This window comes from Passer domesticus, chromosome 1, assembly GCF_036417665.1.
Source record: "Passer domesticus isolate bPasDom1 chromosome 1, bPasDom1.hap1, whole genome shotgun sequence".
NCBI lineage: Eukaryota > Metazoa > Chordata > Aves > Passeriformes > Passeridae > Passer > Passer domesticus.
The window spans coordinates 36,324,255-36,340,329 of record NC_087474.1 but is presented as its reverse complement, the minus strand read 5'-3'; the positions used below and the strand labels follow the sequence as shown (position 1 = coordinate 36,340,329).

Below are 16,075 nucleotides of genomic sequence, written 5' to 3'. Positions count from 1 at the left end.
TAAAGCAAATGAAAATTTTCTTTAATCAAAAATTGGGATCCCTCTACAGTCTGCTGTTGCATTTACTCTCATAAAATAAATCAAATGGGAACAAATTTCCAAGTAAGTATCAATTTCAAATTCCTAATTAAATTTTCAAATTCATAATTTTACAAATAATATTTGAAATTAGTCTCAGCTGTGGACAATCACTCTACAGAAGCACTAAAAGGAATAAAAGCTGACTCCTCAACTTATAAGTTTATTCTTCATTCAGGGTCACTGTAGGTAAATTCTTAAAATTAAAGGAATTTAGGTATGGGAAGTTTTGTTCCTAAGCCCTTTTTGAATTGTTAGAAAGAAGAGAGTAACATTTTTGGGAGTAACAGAAGTGTTTGATGTAACTCCAATATTTATAGATTGCTGTGTTTAAAAAATTTAGCAAATTCCCAACAGAGGCATTGTTTTAAAAAAATCACAGAACAAATATTAAATATTCACATAATCCTTTTTTATGGAAGACAAACCAGAAACCCCTTCATTGAAATCTTTGAAAAATGCAGACTTGTTCTTCAGTGAGAAAAATGTTTTGGTTTAAAAATATTACCTGCATCTGCAATTCTGTTTCTACCACATATGTCCTCTCTGCATACCTGAGCACACAACAGAAGGGTAAAAATCTATACTCTGTGCATAAAGGGGATTTATCAAGTCTGTTCCGACACAGGGGACCAAGGGGAAGATGTTGCAGAGAATTCCTATTGCATTTTCTTTCAGATCCTGTGTTTGCAGTGGGGACTGGCTGCTGCCTCCTGCTCATCCTGAAGCCACCGGACCTGGTGCCACAGTGCATGAACCCACAGCTCACAAGGGTCCCATGAGAGCTGGCACCTCAACTACATGTCTTGTACCACTTTCCCTTTTATTTAGCACCTTGGGAAGCCATGAAGGACAGGGAATGGGTTTTACTCACAGCCTAAACACAGAGCAACTATTCAGACCTAAGTGCACCTCAGAATAAGACTCACAAACACTTGCAAGGCAAAAGTACATGGTAAACAGCAGGAAAGTCTTCCTAAAAGACTATGTTCAAATATTAAGTAAAATCAAACCCTGCCACCCCTCTCCCCCTCCCAAAAAAAAAAAAAATCAGGATGTAAAATTGTTGGGCAACTTTCTGTTGAACACTACCTTATTACCTAAGACACAGCTCTGGCTGGTAACTCCTGTCAAATACACATTCTTCAAGCAATAAAAAGCTGCTTAAAAATAATAAAGTTGGCTTGGAGAGAAGTATGGATTTGAGTATTTAATTCCTGTGGGAACAACCTGGGTTTAATCTACCAATACTATGGTATAGATATTTTTAATGACTTTACTTAGATATGATAACACAGAACATATTTTATATATTTTAAAGTTATACTTCTGTGGGAAGTGCAGAAAAGAAAACAAGTACACAACATTCCTTGAATAATTTTAAGCCCTGAGAAGCAGAAATCTTTCTCCAAATTCAATGTCATAATCAGACTGCAGAGGACATTTAGTGAATTATCTGCAAACCTAAAAGCAAAGGTCTACCCGAAGTAAGGGGTTAAATGTAAGAAGTCTGAAGAGACAGATGCTGATCTGAATAAGTCACTGAATAAATATGAGGCAAGCTGGAGCTTTCTGTTGACCTCCTAAGTGGTGGGGATTGGGAAAGAAAACAACAGGAAGAAATTCAAACAAAATTAACTGCTATAAAATAGTAAAATTATTCAGAAGGTGTGAAGGAATGCTAATGCTTCCAAATGCATTCACCTTTCAATGGTGCCCTTGAACAAGTAAGGAAAGGTAATGCACCACACAGACAAGCATCTGGAGTCTGCCTCTCTGAACAGCCCCTGCCTGCTTATCCCATTCTAGCTGGAATCAATTCTCATGATCTTCTTGCTTGCAGTGAATTGCCAATACCAAAAGCACCCAGTGACGTAAAAGGCACGGCAGTCTCACCTCTGGCATGCCCTTGGGAATGAGTCAGAGTCCTGGAGAGGAGACCCTCCAAAGCTACAGACAACCCTAGAACAAAGAGGAGGAAAGCAACCCAAATGGAACACAAGGAAAGTGCTGTAGATCAGGGTGCTGGGAAATTTATCTGCCTTTCTTTGCTAACCAGGACAAAAAAACCCACAAGGGCTCAGCCCTCCTGAGCTCTGGGGAATCAGCCCTATTTCAGTGAGATGTTCTAATCCCACTTTGAGATGCTTCTTGAGAGTCACCCACCACAGCTCACATTTTTAAGCTTGGACACCCTTAGGGGTTGTGTAAAAGGATGTTTTCAGTCCCCCCTGGACTAAATGGTAGCTCAGGGCATCAAGCACTTAACAGGACCAGGGTTAGGTATTCACCTGCTGAGCAACAGCTTTTGTGGCAAAGGTAGCTGACCAGGTGAAAGCGCGCCACAGATGGGACCTGAATCACGGGGCCAGCTGAGGTACATACACTGTGGGGTCAGGCACACACGTGTCTGTAGGGACAGACAACATGGGGGAAAAGGGAACAAAAACTGATTTATAGCCACCTTCTCTGAAGTTGTACAATGTGCTCCACAACCACTTCCTCTGAAGGCATGGGTAGAGAACTTTTTTTCACTGCCTGCTTAAGAACCTCACAAAGACACCTGTAAGTGCTCTAGTTAACTCACAGCCATTCCAATATTAATACCCCTTGGGGTATGACAAAAGCCAGGCTTACCTTCACTTCCCCTATCATGTTTCCTTTTCCTACTCAAACTTGCATTCACTACTGAAGGAGAGGCAGAAGCCACAGCTAAATAGAAGATTGACTTATTTTCTTGAGGATCTAGAAATTCATCACAGCCTGTCAGTAATGGTATTTTCCAGTCACATTATCCTTCAGTTTCTGGTATCATCCAAAACCCTATCAGCATCTTTAAGGGTGCTCTGTCTTCTCTCTTCTTGCATTTTACCTCAGTTTTTCTTTCAGTTCTGCCAGAAAATGATGCTTCTATTGGTTTATGATAGAAGAAAAGATTTAACTCATTTCTTTATGAATTCTATTATTAATTCCCATTTAAATAAGCTAAACTAAGACAGCAAAGTGGCCAAATGTTAAGGACAAGTGTGTTTTATGACCAAAGAGTACAGGTAAGACCTATGTAGGAGGGTTAATAAAAAGTAGGTTCCTCTAGCAGAATAGATTACAAGAAACAGACAGGTTTCTAGCTAAACAAGCAAATACAGAGAAGGAAAAGAGTGTGGGATAGCATCAAGATTATAGAATGATGGAATAACAGAATAGGGTGGGTTGGAAGAGACCTTTAAAGATCACCTAGTCTGACTCCCCCTTTGAGGTGCAGAGACATCTTCAACTAGTTCAGGTTATCCCTGTCCAAACTGACCTTGAATGTTTTCAGGGATGGGACATCCACTTCTCTGGGAAACCTGTTTTATCAGCCCCATTGCAAAAGCAAACTCTCTTTCAAAGGTTTAAAACCACTGCCCCTTGTCCTATCACATCAGCTAACATGTTTGCCCTCATCTGTGTTGTAAGCCTTTTTCTGTACCTCAAATAAAGCCTCCCCGGAGCCACCTCTTCTCCAGGCTAAACTCTCAGCCTGTGCCTGCGGGAGAGGGGCTCCGGCCGTGTGACCAGCTTCACGGCTCTCCTCTGGACTCGCTCCAGCACGTCCATCTCCTTCCTATGCTGGGCCCCCAGGGCCGGATGCTGCAGGTGGGGTCCGAGCGGAGGGGAGCAGAGGGGCAGCATCCCCTTCCCGACCCTGCTGGCCTCGCTGCTTTGCCTGCAGCCCGGGGTGCAATCGTCTCTCTGGGCTGCGAGTGCACACCGCCGGCTCACGGGCGGCTTCCCGCGCACCGACACCCTCGCGGCCCTTGTCGGCAGGGCCGCTCTCGGTCCCGCTCTCGATCCCTTTACCCCCAGCCTGTGTCGACACCGGGGGTTCTCCCAAGCCCCTGCAGCACCTTGGAGGCTGCACATCCCGGCTGCGGCTGGAGCTGAAACCCGGCCCGGCTCGGTCGCTGCCGGCGAGCGCAGCGCGGGGGCCGCGGCCGCGCCCTGAGGGCCCCGCACGGCCCGCGCCCCCTGCCGGCCGCGCGCCCGCCCTGCACCGCGGCCCGCGCCTAAAATAAAATAAAATAATTAAAATAAAATAATTAAAATAAAATAAAGATAAAATAAAATAAAAATTAAAAAATAAAATAAAATAAAATAAAATAAAATAAAATAAAATAAAATAAAATAAAATAAAATAAAATAAAATAAAATAAAATAAAATAAAATAAAATAAAATAAAATAAATCCAGGAGTAGATGGTGCGCGCACGCACAGAGTGACCCGGGACGCTTCGCGGTTATGCCAGAAACTACTCAATGCTCGCAGCTTCAGCTGCTAAGTGCTTGTTGCATGCTGGTCAGGCTGGTAACAGCAGTGCCTTTCCCAAAGAGTGAGCCTCTTAATAAAATCAGGAGGCAGTTAATTGTATTCCATATTTTGGCTTTTTTTTTTCCTTTTTTCTTTTCTGTTTTTTTTTTTTTTTAGTGAAACTTCCCTGGTGTGTATGTGTGTATATATATATTTGAGTCCTTGACAAATTTGGACTCCACTGGAGCAGCAAGAAAGCTAAAGTCAAATTAATCAGAATAGATTACCTAGATGAGACAGTCATTGCTGCTGAGCAAACCTTTAGGGAGAAAAGTTGTCCTTGAGAAATATTTTATGAAGCTGCTGCACTAAGAAAGGGGCTAAATCTATGAATAAAACAGCCACAGAGAGCTCCATGATCCCCATTGGCTCAGTCTGTTAAGCAGAGAGAGGCAAGGGGGGAAAGGGAGAAAGCAAGAGGCTGATAGGGAGAATTCTTTTGTACACGGCAACTCAAAACCTCTGAACCCAGAGAAATCTAGATGTGTGTCCCAGCAAGTACAAGAATCACAAACAATGCTTTGCCCCAAGGTATCCCTTGAGCTAGTCAAAGCATTTAGAACCCTTGGGTAGGTATCAAGGAAGAACTTCCTTCCTAATCATATTCTGAAGCACTGGTTTGTCTTGGGGCTCTGCCTCTATTCCATAGCCAGAAATAGCAGTAGAGGTGTTTTCCAGGTCAGAATCCAGCCTGGGGACACCCACTCCTCCCATTCTGACTGTGACTTTTGCTCAAAGCCAGCTCATTGTGGGAGGACTCTTGTGCCATCCTTAATTCACAGCAGATTCAGCTCACCTGAATTCAGCTCATTAAAGGCAGCCCAAGGGACCATGACAAAGTTAGACCAGGATATACAAGAATCCCCCATCTTTTAGTCTCCCCTGTAAAGCTTACAAACAACTTGGTTTTTCCCATTTACTTTTGACATTTCTAGAAAGCATAAGTTGAGCAATGCCTCATACAACATGTACCTGCAAATTTGACAAGCAGGAATGATCTGTCTGGACAACTTGAAATTCAGTAAATGAAGAACAAGGCACTTGGCCACGCCAAAGATCCAGCTGGCCCAGGAACCTGTCTCCAGCTGACCAGCAGCAGTCAAGGGAAGAGGACAAGAACAGTAAAAGTTTGAAGTGACAGACAACCCTTCAGACTGCACCCTCACACCCAGCGTTTTGTAGCTCAGGGACCTCATGAAATGAAGGAAACACAACCATGTATGGGGATACCTGTTTTGTTGTTTTCTTACTCCCATGTGTTTGCACTTTCACTTTAGGCACCCACGGGAATTTTCATTTTATGCAACACCTTATGGAAAAGAGTTCCATTACTTAATTCTCTATTTTTCTGTGTGCCACTTACAATTTTATAGACATCTATCTTTATAGACATCTATCTTCTCTCTTATCTTCCTTTCTATACTGAAACCTTCTCCTTTTACACTTTACCCATTTTCAATCATCCAGTCAAGTAACTGAAACAGTACCACACAACTTAGTGACCTAAACGCACACCTGTACTAAAAAAATATTTATTTAAAGGCAGGGTTGGAGGGAAAAATGCTTTTCAGGTATTTCTTAAGTGAAATATGGTTTAAGTAAAACAGTGCTGAATAACAATATATTACAGGCATTTGTTTTTCTTTGAGAAAATTAGTCACAAGAACTAAACACCTTATTACAAAGAGTTCCCCTGGTCATAGTAGTAAAATATAAAATACTAGGAAAAAAATAAGGCACTTTATGACTGGGGGAAGGCTTGATAACCTGTCATTTAAGCACCCAGTTTCCTCTCAGACTGTTATTACAACATTTTGCACTCTAACAGTAACAATAATAGTCTTTCTCAGGGGCATTTTTCAGCCCTCCTCTCACGTAAAACAAATTATGTCCTCAGGGGGATATTGTTTTTATATCATCACTATGGGTTTTAATAACTCCAGAGTTCCCTGCAGAAACGCTGGCCCTCACCTCTGTGAGTGCTGTGACAAAGGTGGCAGCGCTGAGTCAGCCCTGCTGGGGGTTCTCTCAGAGGAGAGGGTGAGTACCACCAACCCCTGCCAAAGCCAGTCAGGCACTGCCACAGGAGCCCCTGAGGACAGTGTGAGGAGTGTCCTCAGAGGTGACTGAGATGTTAAAGAAGGGCTGTACCACTGCTGGTCTCACTGAATGCTGCAGGGTACAAGCCTCCCTCTGATTCAAGCCATGCACTAAATCCTGCTTGCTCCCTAATAGGAATTGTATGTCCAGTGATTAGGACAATGGCAAACTTAATGGCATATTTGGTAGGCTATACTCATCTCTAAACTAATTTTTCTTATGACTCAGAAAAGAACACCCAAAAAAACCCAAAAAACCCTCATGCTCACCTTGAAAAGAACCGGGGCAAGTTGACATTGCAGAAAGCCTGTCTGTCATTGTCTTCTTTGCTCCCTCACTGCATTATCACTTTCAAAGGACAGTGTGGGGATGTATGTAACTTATTTTACAGTAGCTGAAGTGATTAATTTACTAATGAGAACCATGCACGTTTTTATCTGATTAAGTCAAACCTACTTAACAGAATTTTTTCCATTTATTGAAAATCTTCTGATAGATAATACTTTCATCTCAGTACCTTCATCACTGCTCTCTAAATAAGCAGAATGTGTATGAATATACAAGTTTGGTTGTGGTGGGGTTTCTTGAAGGAGAAGGCATTGCATAACAAAAAATCCATGCAAATATTGTCAGACCAAAGCAGAGAGAGGTTCAGCTGATATATATATTACCAAACATAGTTTTCTAGGAATCTTCTAATCCAAATAACTATACTGACTGAGGACAGTGTGAACAGTGAAATATGTTCACCCTGAGCCAGTACAATGATGTCTTGTATTGTCAGAGGTATCATCCTACAGCAGCAGCAGAAAAACAAAGCCCTGATGACTAGTGATCATGAAATTTTATCACAATTCTTTCTGTGGGGATAATACCCTCTCAAAGTGCATTCAAGCCAAATTTTCTCCTCTGCAATTTAACTGTGTTTTCCCTTCATCTAGTAGCATCGTGTAGTGAGAACCAGCACCTTCCCAACGCTTTCCTCTGTGGGCTGTGCAGCAGTGCTGGACTGTATGCTGCCCCTCAGCTATTCCCCAGGCTGCAGGACTTCAAGGAGGATTTTCCACTGTTATTTCAGTGAAGTTATTCCCACATATGGTTTATAAAGCACTGTGGGGTCCTAAGGGAGGAAAGGTACTATATAAATGCAAATTGTTGCTGTTGTTATGCATGAACCATGGCCAGGTTTTAAACTAGACTGACTATGAAAAATGTCATTTATTCTGACCTTTCCTGATGAGAACCACTGTGAATAGAAAATCTCTAAACTTTTCGGACATAAAGACAAACTCCAGTTTAAATTCTCTGGGAGGTAATAGCAATACTCAAAGTGAGAAAATTAGTTAAGGGAATAAAAAAAGAATGCTCCCTGACTTGAGCAATATTGATAAGAAACCAGCCTTCAGGCCAAGGAATTTGGGCTCTAATTTTGACCCTGTACTAGACTCTAGGACAACTGGGAGGAAATCTGTTCCCTGTTCTGTGCTTCTGTTCCTAACTCTCGTCCTCCCTCACCCACCATCTGTTTTGTCTATCCATATGGTACATGTCTATCTACATTGCAAATTATCTCTAAGCTCACTGTTTGTATAGTGCTTTCCCAAAACCTCCTCCTCACAATTTCCAAGTGAACAAAGCCAGCTAAGTATTGCAACCTTGTCAGGTGCCCAGGCAAACGTAAGTAATTGGATGGTACTAATCGGAAAAGTGGAAATCAGGGCCATGGCCCTCCAGTACACCACCTTCTTCCTCACAAGTAAATATTTAGATGCTTTACAGCACTATTTTGAGAAGTGTGAGCTAGCTCAGAGTTAATTAGCTGGGACAGAGCATTTCATTAATATAGTTACAGTGCCTCAGGTGTAAGCTAGATTGTGCAGAACCAGACTAGGAATCACAGCATAACTGCACTGGGCTTTGAAGAGTTATTTTCGGTACTCACTAAGGAAAAAAAAAATATACAGAACAAAGAAACTGAGGAAGAAGTTCAACATCTTCTTTCACTAGTGATCTTGAAAGGGTCTTCCATCAGTCCTGAAAGCTGACATCCTTCAATATGCCCTCTCCACTAGATACTTACTGCTCTCCTACTCTATTTCCACACATGAAGCAGCCTGTTGATCCATCTGTTGTTGGAGGAAGCTGAATATGGTTGTCAAGAGACACCAGAGTAACTGCATCATACCTGTTTGCCAACTATTACCTGACCTCTCTCCAGGACAGATCTTCTAACAGAAGTCACAACTTTAGCCAGATGTGATAGCTGTAAAAACCAAGGCAAAGTGCTAACAGTCACAGCTGGTAAGAAAAGGAGCAGAGATGTCTTTTATTCAGTTTTACTACTGAAAGTACATTTTCCTGTATTGATGCAGGAGATATTACTATTTTTTAAAAATAATTATTTTAATTTTTTCATTTTAAAATACGATTATGACTGAGCAGTTAATGTCAGGAGTTAAGAAAATGGATTTCTGCCATTTTTTTAAAAATATGGGAAGGAGAAAACCTTCTAAATTTTCTAAGGACCAGCTTCAGCCCAACATAATTTCATGAGAAGTTACACACACCATTGTAAAGTCAGCAAGACTACCTCAAAGCAGATGTTGGTTCATTTTGGTCCAGAGTAAGAATGGAGTTCCTCTTCAACCAAGCAACCTATCTTACTGCATTGATTCAGTTTTTTCTGGACAACTCTTCCACAAGACATTATGAGGTGTGACATTAATCTTGGGAAGACTCTAGAAACTTGTCAGTCCATACTGGGCATTAATCCCTCTCATTCACAGATCTACTCTTGATATTGCCACAAACTGTCTCTCAGTGTCCTAGACTTGGACAAAAATAGCAAGGAGACCAAACATATTGCATTCTAGTGAAACACCCAGTTTAAAATTAGCCTGAGGAGTTTGTTTGGGGAGATTTTTCTTGTTTGCTTGTTTGTCCCCCTAAAAAATATTTCTCCTCTTTGGGTACTCTGTATGTGCTACCTCATGTACAGTGGTGAGTACTCTCTGACTAAATCTAAGAATTACCTACAATCGTGGACCCCGTGTGGTAAATTTATTCTCATTGTAAACTCAGAGGCATCAAGAAAAATACTATGAGAACATGCATATCGTTCTGATCAGAAACCATATTTTTTGGAAAGTAATATAGAAAAGATACTTATTCTGGTCTACAACCCTAGAGATAACCAACTACTCATTCTAAAATGGAAAACAGTTGGGCTTCAGAACCTATCTGGGAAAACCACATCCACTTTTATATGATTACAAATTAAATGAAAGCCTCATGTAATTAAAAGAAGAAAAAGGGTTTTAATCAGAAAAGTTAGAGATAAGGGTAAGAAAAACAGAGAATTTTGAGGAAATTTGCATTTCAGACTGTTAGCCCATCTGTAGGCCCTTAGTTTTCAAAGTGAAGAATTAGTCTTGACTTCCTGCCGGTGACATTAAAGGTGCATTAATCACAGCTTATTGCCATCATGATTCTGAAGACATAAGCACAGTTTATATTGCCTTGAGTGGGATGTGCAGAAGCTATTGTCAGAAGTAAACCATTGAATACCTCCTGTTTCCCCTTCTACTTCCACAAGAGTATTATTTTCCTTTGGGTTTATATTAGAAAAATATATTTTCATCTAGTCCTGGACAAAACTGATTTTTGGATTATTCCACAGAATATGTGTTCTTCATTTCCTTTACTGGCATGATACAGAAGATAAATGTGTAAATTATTCAATGTATAAATATATAACCAATGCTTCCATGTGCTGACTGCATACACCAAAAGCTAGAGTTTAACAAAACTTTCCCAATGGTTGTTCATTTAAAACACAGTTTCAGTTTGAGAGTCTCCAGTTCTGAATTCTAAAGCCTAAGAAAAAGGAGGGTATTTCTATACCTCCTTGTTGCATCAACTTATATTAATCTAAATATTGCTACTTTTTTTTTTTTTAATTGATTTGGTGGTTCGGGATCAAATGTAACTGTTGTATTGTTAGAGAGAATCCCAACAGCCAAAAGAAGGATTTACCTCTCCAGGTATACATGTGAACAGCTACTGAAACTCAGCTGGTGTTTGGATACTGGGTAAGAATGACTCCTACGCCTGTGCCTTCAAGTTCCTGCCTTCTTTATTCACTCTCCTGTATCTTCCTCATCTTTCACACATAATTGCTGAATTATTTCCACATACACAGAAGAACTTCCTCCCTTTTTTATATACATGGAGCTTACTATGTGTGCCTTAAGCCAATACCTGTCCTTTCAGCAAAGACAGATCAAGAAACAATACTGCATGGCAATGGTTGCTGCATGTGACCCAAACAGAATCAGGGGCACACTGATTCCAAGCAGCAGAAGTTTTGATTTGAACTCAGGTTTGAACTACATTAAGGGGTGACCAAGCACCATGGCTTTAGACTTCTGAACACAGAGGAGTAAAAATGACTTGCTGAAAAGTTAAGGACTAAATCAGGTGCAGAATCAAGGATAAAAACAGGTCTACAGAACCCTAATCCTAATGCTTAAGGATAACCTATTTTCCATAGTGGAGAGGCTCATGACAAATACGATTTGTACTTCTGTTATACAGGGTACAGCCTGTGCTGTGAGCCCTCCAATTATATGCTGCTTCACAATTCAGAAGGTGGGCAGGTTGAAAATATGTCATTTCTTCCTTTATGAGAAGCATTCTGACATCCTAGGAAAATATCCTTCAATCCATGCTATAAAGGTCATGGGAACATATGCTGCAAAAACATGTACTTATTTAACATCTGAAACAACTAAGTAATGTGTTGGCATTTTCCTTCAACTGAGTATCTTCCCCTTTTTCACTCAGGGTTAGTGAACAGTTTTTGGGAGTTGATGAAACTGATTGCATGAGCACTATGTAATTTCTTGAACCTGTTTGTAAAGCCTATTTTATGACACAATGTAAATTACTTACATTTTACTCCCCTTTCTCTAAATAACCTTTCCAGTGCCATCCCCTTCACCATCCCACAATTTCTTCTAATAAAATGCATTTATAGAGAATGAAGATTTTTGCAGCCCATAACACTGTGTCTTTTTGCTCCAGATCTGAGAAGATTTGTCATCTCTTTAAAATTGCTAGCAACAGCATCCATTCATGTGTTAAGAGAAAAATAATGCATTTTTTCCTCTCTAGATATCATACTTTACAAATTACTCCATACATCAGGTTGTGGTAATACATTAGTGTCCTTAAAAGATTTATGTGTTTGTGGCAAGAAGTGTAAAAATTATGTATTTGTATATTTTACTATTCTTGCTGCATAATCCTAGCTGAAAGATGCTGGCTGTTACCATGGTCTGTAACACTGTACATGACTGATACACCCCAGCACGGTAAAGATTGATCCCAGATATTCAACTGTGTGACCTGAGGACTTGCCTTACATGTTTTATTAGGGTATGGAACACATGGAGCCACAGCTGGCATTGCTGAAGCACCACAATACATTATGTTGTTTGACCTGTAAAAGAATCCTTGAACAGAGGAAGTAGGGAAGAGCAAAAAGAGCTATGTGAATGCTTGATGAAAATTATAATATTCAAGAGATAAGGAACACAAGAAAGAAAGGAGCTGCAATGAAAAATCAGCCTTCAATATCTGGTATATGAAATGGGTCAGGATGTTGATGTCAGTCAACAGCACCAACCCAAATGAAGGAGGTAGCAGTGTTTGTGTTTTCAAAATCTTCTCCTTCCCCCAAGATTTTGGTTGGGTTTTTGAGCCAGAAGTCAAAATTCCTTTCATAGTACACAGTTTGTATTTCATAGTTGAAAGAGTTCTGCCCTAACCTAGACCACTCTTGGCTACATCACCCCCTAATTTGTACTTGTCCATTTCATCTTTAAGCAGGATGAGCCAGCCTATGCCATACTAGTAATAACCTTTGGGATGGCAGCATAATTCATACAGTGCCTTAATTTACTGATTTTGGCTTCCTATTCTTTTTTGAGATGAGTACTTAGCAGGCAGAAGAAGTAACCAGAGGAGGAGTTGAGATCTATATGTATTCCTTGTCATCACTTTACATCTGCTGCAGAATTAACCAAAATAGTTTAAGTGCCACATAACAGCCTTATTGTCACAGACCACCTTCCCTCACACTAAATTTGACATCTAAATCTATATAGCTATATCATTGCACAAATGCATTACTATCTAGAAAGCATCCCAGAAATTAATTTAATTGCATTCATGTTCATAAACACCAGGAGAAGCAGGTGGCTTTATTTTAAATCACTGTTTTTATTTGTACTCAGCTACCAAACAATATATATATTTCAAAAATTCATTTTATATAGTATTAAAATTATTAATAAATGAAAGTTATGAAGAATGTTTTCATGTAAAGAGGAGTGCAAGTGTATGCAGTCTAATACAGAGTAGCAATTTCTACTCCTTATTTGGAAGTCAACAAGTCTGTCCATGAATCTATCAAAACCAGAGTTTATGTAGGAAATTCTGTGTCTGGGCTAGATCTCTCAGAGCAAATTAGAGCAGAACTGCACGATGCACTGAAGAATGAAGCTGCACTCACAACAAGAGCAGCCATGGAAAGTTCTTTTCCAGGATATCTAAAGGGAAACTTCCTTGTAGATATGCACCTTTGCCATAGTCCAGCCTCCCAAAGTCAACAATAAAACTCTCTAAGAGTTATTTAGCCAATAAATATTTTTCAGACAATAAAAATCTAACTTCAAATATTTTCTTTTACTTGTATTTTATAATTATGACTTTACATTATTTTTATATAATCTGCTTGTTATATACCCTAAACTCTTGGACACAATTTTTTCTCCCACAGGGCTAAAAGTGCACCTGACAGGACCACGATCTGATATTGTAAACTCTGACTATAACACTGCGTAAGATCAAGTGCTGTCCTTATCTCCTTAGAGATGAAACTGGTCCAAGGGTTTATACAGAGAATCACACTGTAAGGCACAGAAACACTGTTATGCATCTTATCCAAGTGTTGGAAGCTTTCCTGCTGATAGGAACAGCAGGGATGAGAAAAGTAAGAAATTAAGGCAGCTGCACAGTTCTGTTTGCTTCCTATGACTCTTCACATGGGAATGAGCTGGAGGCAATCTACAGGGCAGAACCAGGAATGCAGGAATTGTTACCTCCAGAGCAGGAAAGTGTGATTTCAGGTGTACACAGAACAAGAAATGTGACTGAAAGTCCCCTTGCCTCCTGATGAAGACTGCTTCTGATCATTGGTGAGAGAACTTGTCAGCATAAATTGATAAAGACCTTTGTAACTATTTAGAAGTTAATATTCTTAGGTCACCTTTAATGAGGGGAAAAGGAGAATCAAACAAAATCCAGGCTGCCTAACTTGGTTTTAAGACACAGTTTCTTTTGCTACATTTAAACAGAAAAGGTCCAAATTTCATTTTTGACAAGTGTCTTACTTGACATTTTATATCACTCATGTCTGTCACATTGTATTTTCTAATGCAAAGTGACATGGGCAGCACTAAGAGTCACCTGTCACACTGTTGTGTCTGCAAGAAGAATTTCTATGAGCTAGAATTTGCTTCATTTCAGAGGTGAAGTGAGGGCGCCTTACAATGAACTTTCTCTTTTCTTTCCAGAAAGCAGATGATATAGTGTAGAACACCTTTCTGATATCCCCTGCAGTTTTATTCCCTAGCACAGGAAATGAATTATTCCCATAAATGGCAAAGGGGATACTGGCTCTTCCCTCCATTTAATCATTTTGGTTTTAGTGAGCCTCATAATCATTAATAATCTACTTGATTAAGATTAAACTAAACTATGCCAGATGTTAAAACAAAATGTTAAAAAGCCAACAGCTGAAATGGGACTGGAGCAGTATAAATTATCCTTCCAGTACCTAAGAGAGGCAGTCACAGAGAGAATGTAAGCATCCTCTCGGAAAGGAAGGAAAGTGACAGAGCAAAAAGCAACATGCAGAACCTGGGGTATTACATAAAATTATTTACTGTGAGAGTAGTTAAACATTGGAAGAGGTTTCCAGAGAAGTGGTGGGATCTCCTTTGCTGGAGATATTAAAGACTTGGTTGGACAGTGCCCTGTTTAACCCAGTCCAATGCCCTGCTTTAAGCTGGAGCTTGTACCAGATGACCTCCAGAGAGCCTTTCCAGCCTAAAGGTTTTCCATAACTCCAAGATTCTAAACAATTATTTCTGGGGGGAAATATTGTTTAAAAGCAAACAAAAAAAAATCACTGTATGCTACTACTATCTTTATGTGTTGTTTTTTCACATATAACACAGCAATGCATACTAGCATGTCTCAGACACCTTTAAAAATAACGATGAAGCTCAAAAGTCACACTTGGTTGTGAGCTGAGGCAAGAACTACCATTCACAAATTGTCTGTATGGCACTTACTCATTGCTGTTAAAATGTGTGTAGCTATGGGCACCGTAACTAAACGTTTTGTAAATCCTCCAAAGCACTTAATGCACTTGGCGAGAGCACAACTGGTTTTTTGCATAAATACCTTGCACATTAGCCCTTAACCTTATCTACAAACAAAACCTAGTAATGAACCAAAACCCAAAGGACTACTTAAAAACATAGCAGAGAAAAGAGAAAGAGATCAAAGCTTGTGTTTAATTAATCCAGCCTTTCCTGATGCTTTCTGATTTGCTTACTGACACTTAGCTAAAAGCCAAAACACTTGGTATTCAGTTCTAGACCCACATAATGAGAAGCTTAAAAATATTTCTTTTTAATAAAAATAATTAATTGATTAGTAGAAACCAGGGACATCACATGAGATTGAAGCAATAAAACTGTTTAAGGTTTTCTGAAAAGGAAATTTTTATAGAGAATGGGACCAGTTCACTGACAAGGCTGTCAGCAAACTTGACTTGTTTTGTATACCAGAGTAACTGGATTTTTTAGCAACTAATTTATTTCCCCAAAGTGCTTATTCAGTTGACATTATTGATAGAAATGCTTATAAACTAGCAAATGCTCCCAGTTAAGTTAAAAAATATTTAAATAGAAAATACATCTATCCATTTCTATCCCCTTCCTCTTCCCTTGTACTTTCTGGGAGATCCAGTAATTCAGTTTCCTGAATAACTGTTTCTTGAGAGATGAAATTAAATTCTCTTTTTCCAGCTGCCCATATAGTATCAGGTATCTTTATCAAGACACTCATATTTACCACAGGAATGCCCTAAATACCAGACCATTAGAACAGTCTATCCAATGATATCCATTCTCTCCTGTTGTGTTACATTTAATATCATATGCAAATGGGACAGCAATACTCCTGTCTCCACTGAAAGATGATACTACCCATCATCCCCACCCTCCCTGACACTGCAAGTGCTCAATTATTTATGTCCCAAAGAAATTTAAGAATCAATCCCAAGTAACACACATAACCAGTTTTTTCTCTCTTTTCTGAATTTGTCATTTATTTCTGCATGAATTTCAAAAGTAAGACCATCTAAATGCAGAGCAGAGTGGAAGAATCAGAAAAGAGGCCATAAGATAATTTT

At 39.6% G+C, this 16,075-nt stretch overlaps 1 long non-coding RNA gene across 3 annotated transcripts in view; it reads right to left on the bottom strand.

Moving 5' to 3' along the window:
- LOC135287666 (uncharacterized) overlaps nt 1–3,689 on the bottom strand; it is a 139,315-nt gene extending 135,626 nt beyond the window's left edge. For all 3 annotated transcript variants that reach the window (XR_010351231.1, XR_010351237.1, XR_010351243.1), the window contains exon 1: nt 3,548–3,689. This is a non-coding gene — a long non-coding RNA (uncharacterized LOC135287666). The remainder of the gene's footprint in view (nt 1–3,547) is intronic.
- Between the last annotated feature and the right edge of the window lie 12,386 nt (nt 3,690–16,075).